This window comes from Eretmochelys imbricata, chromosome 1 (assembly GCF_965152235.1).
Source record: "Eretmochelys imbricata isolate rEreImb1 chromosome 1, rEreImb1.hap1, whole genome shotgun sequence".
NCBI classification, from domain to species: domain Eukaryota; kingdom Metazoa; phylum Chordata; order Testudines; family Cheloniidae; genus Eretmochelys; species Eretmochelys imbricata.
Window position 1 is genome coordinate 238,534,858 of NC_135572.1, and position 3,358 is coordinate 238,538,215.

The 3,358-nt window shown below is 37.8% G+C and overlaps 1 long non-coding RNA gene across 1 annotated transcript; it reads right to left on the bottom strand.

Annotated features, from left to right (window-relative positions):
• Positions 1-768: 768 nt before the first annotated feature.
• LOC144269999 (uncharacterized) lies at positions 769-2,898 on the bottom strand. The gene is made up of 3 exons (XR_013347091.1): positions 2,588-2,898; positions 1,877-1,975; positions 769-996 (listed from the first exon to the last, which is right to left on the bottom strand). It is a non-coding gene; the product is annotated as an uncharacterized LOC144269999 (long non-coding RNA).
• Between the last annotated feature and the right edge of the window lie 460 nt (positions 2,899-3,358).

Consider the following 3,358-nt stretch of genomic DNA (forward strand, 5'->3'; position numbering starts at 1 on the left):
ACTAAAGTAAAAAATCTACCCAAAGACTAAACAAAAAGTAATGAAGGAGTTTCATTCTAAATCTAACAAAACATTTCATTCAGCCCAAAACAGACTTTTTGGGGGGGATTTTTTTCCCTCCAGTTCAGCCACTGAACCAAAAAAAAAAAATCACTTATTTGCAAGGATCTAGTCACTCCTGTCAGATCTGACACTTGCCCTGGGCAAACTGCCAACCCTCTTTCACTTCTCATTGGCTGTCTTTTTTTTTTTTTAAAAGAGTTGGAAGAGGGATTGAACAATATGCTTAATGGAGAATTCTTCAAAGCCAAAGTGCAAAAGGAGCGTCTGAGGAACGTGGCTTGTGTTTCAAGCTATGCTGTAAACAACCAATTAGATAAAAAGCACCCTCCATTACCTCTTCCTCATGTGGTAAACAGAGCTGAGCACCTGGTGGGGAAGAATATAGACTACAATCTAGTTATGTCTAACTGTGAACATTTTGCCACTATGATGAGATATGGCATTGCTGAATCACAGCAGGTGAGTCTGGTTCCTTCACCTGATCTCCATTTAGAAATGACTCCCTAGGGGCATGATTCTGTTTTGATTTGCATTTGTATTACATCAGTGGAATGATTTCAAGATTGACATCAGGATAACAGAACAGAAGCAGGCCTTAGATATTTATAGAATATAAAGCAATATTGGTACTCTGGTCAAACAAGGAACAAATTAAGGTATCTGACTGTTACATAATAGAGACAAGATGGATGAGGTGATATCTTTTATTAGATCAACTTGTATTAGTGAAAGAGACAAGCTTTCCAGCTCCACAGAACTTTTCAGGTGCGACAAACAAACAGAGAAATGCTCTCAAATTGGGTGCAGGGCCTCACTTTGCTTGACCAAATATGGGATAAACCAGGGAGACAAAAGATGACTTTGAAACAGTTCAGTGCCAGTCATTTCTGAACACTTTCTCTGATTTCGTGGGACATCCCTCCCGTGCTGATCCTGGAATCAGAAAAAAACAAAACCAGCTATGTTTTGCCCTTCCCCACCCACCCCCAATGGGAAAGAGTATAACTGACAGGTCTGTATTAGATACAAAAGTGGTTAATTCTTAGATTCTAGCTCACGTGAATCTTCATTCTGATTATGAACTTGGCTTTTTGTTTTAGGCAGTTTACTTTGAAGTGGATGAAGGTTTTGTGAAGCAGATAAAGAAATGGCTAGCCGAAATCAAGGAGTAGCTTGTGGATCAGTGAGTATGCACTATGGCATTTAAATGGGCACTGACTTCTTAGATAGAGATCAATTGCACCTACATTGATGCAACATACAGCCCATCATACACAAGTACCAAAGGTAAATTATTTATCTATATGTCTCTGAACAACTTTCACATTATTGGTAGGAGGGTCATCTTCCCTACTCACAAAAGGAGAAGATCTGAGCCCCTTCCCCGTTAATGGTGGGTTTGTGGAGGAAGGACATGATCCTTTCTCTCAACATAGGCCCCACATAACTAAGTCCACTTACACTAACAAAGGAATAGTCTCTCTTCTCCCATAAAATCTCTGCCCTCTTCACACAAATGACGATCAATCTCCCCCAGTGCAGCCCACACGTTCATGAGTGGTGTCCAAGACTCCTTCATACATTACTAAAAAAGGGTAAATTCTCCCTCACTACCTCCCTGAGCATGAATATTGAATGCAATAATCATCAAATTTGGGGACTGGAAAAAGCTCTTGGAAGTATATTAAATGGCCTTGGTTATTTACTCCGGACACAATGGAAAATTGGATTGCTAGAGAAAGAACCTCTTCTACCTGAAGCAGCATTCAGAGGCTAGGAATAACTGACTTGAAAAAACAAGTAAAATACTTACTAATAACCCGTGTGCACTCTCCTCCTTCTACTTTGTGGTGCTTTGGTATTCTGTATACTGAACATTTCTAAGAGCTGTGCCTATGTGTCCAGACTAGTGCTGGTCAAAAAAAAAAAAAAAAAAAAAAGATAAGTATCATTCACAAAGGCTCAAAAGAAATCAAAATTTAGATTTGTTTTAAAACTTTCCTTTTTTTCAATGTATTGATTTTTATTTTTATTCATTTCAGTAGGGAGAGGGAACATTCTCTTACTTTTTAAAATTTTTCCACTGGACAAAGGCAGGGGTAGCAGAGAGACAGAGTAATTATATTCCTAACAAAATAACATTCAATGTTTCTGGAATATTTTAACTCTTAGTTTTGAAATTTTTCATTGAAAAAACAAAGTTTCATGCACTTTGTTTGAAAAGGCATTTTCTGTTTAAATAAGAAGTTTAAATGGAACGTTTTGACCAAGTCTAATAGATACAGCAGCCATTTTGTTCTCTGGTTGTTGCACCCTCTTAATGAGGCAACATGACTATTGTGTTGTCTCTCTCATGGAGACCTTCCTTTCCTTGTTTTCCTTGTGCTGAAATAAGTCATGTTGGACTGAAACTATATGGTTGCTATTTGTGTTTCAAAAATGATAATTTGCCTGATTCTGCTCTCAATTAGTTTTACACCAATGGAATATTGTTGACTTTAACTGAGATTATTCTTAAATTTACCATTTGTATTGAGGTAGCCCCTAGGAGTCCCCATCACAGACCAGAACCTTGTTGCACTAGGTGCTGTACAAACAAAGAACAAAAACTCAGTCCATTTCCCAAAGAACCTACAATAGAAGAGCCAATGAGTAGATACGGACATGAGAACATGAAGAAAGAATGAGATAATACTGCTCAGCATGACAGACAGTGGTCGCAGCTAGAGATGGTAGAAAATGTTTTGATTGAACAGTTTTCCATTGGAAAATGCTGTCTCATGGAAAGCTAAATGTTTTGTGGGAACGTGTAGATTTTGATGGAAAAATTTCAAAATGTTTCATTTTGATGAGACTTTTTGACTTTTTGTATTACATTGCAATAATCAATGTTATAATGCAATATAAAAAAATAGCGTCAATGTTTCTGAAACAAAATATTTCAGAATACTTCATTCCAACAACCTCCTCCCCCCAAAAGACCTGGAGATTATCTTTTCACCCTTAATTGTGACAAAAACAAATTCTGAAATCTTGAATTTTGCAGATTTGTATGGGGGCCTCCTCCCAAAGCATGAGGGACAGCATGAGGAGAAAGCACAAAGGTAGCTGTTTGAAAATTTAACAAGTGGGTGATGAAGGTTGGCCCCGTAGAGTTGCTCTTGGTTTAGACTGGTGTAAAAGGGAACAAAACCAGTAATCTTAACAGGAGTTTATGCTTATGAATACTGACAGTCCTGGATACTGATGTCCTTTATATATCCTAAGAACAGGGACAATACAGACAACAGCAGTG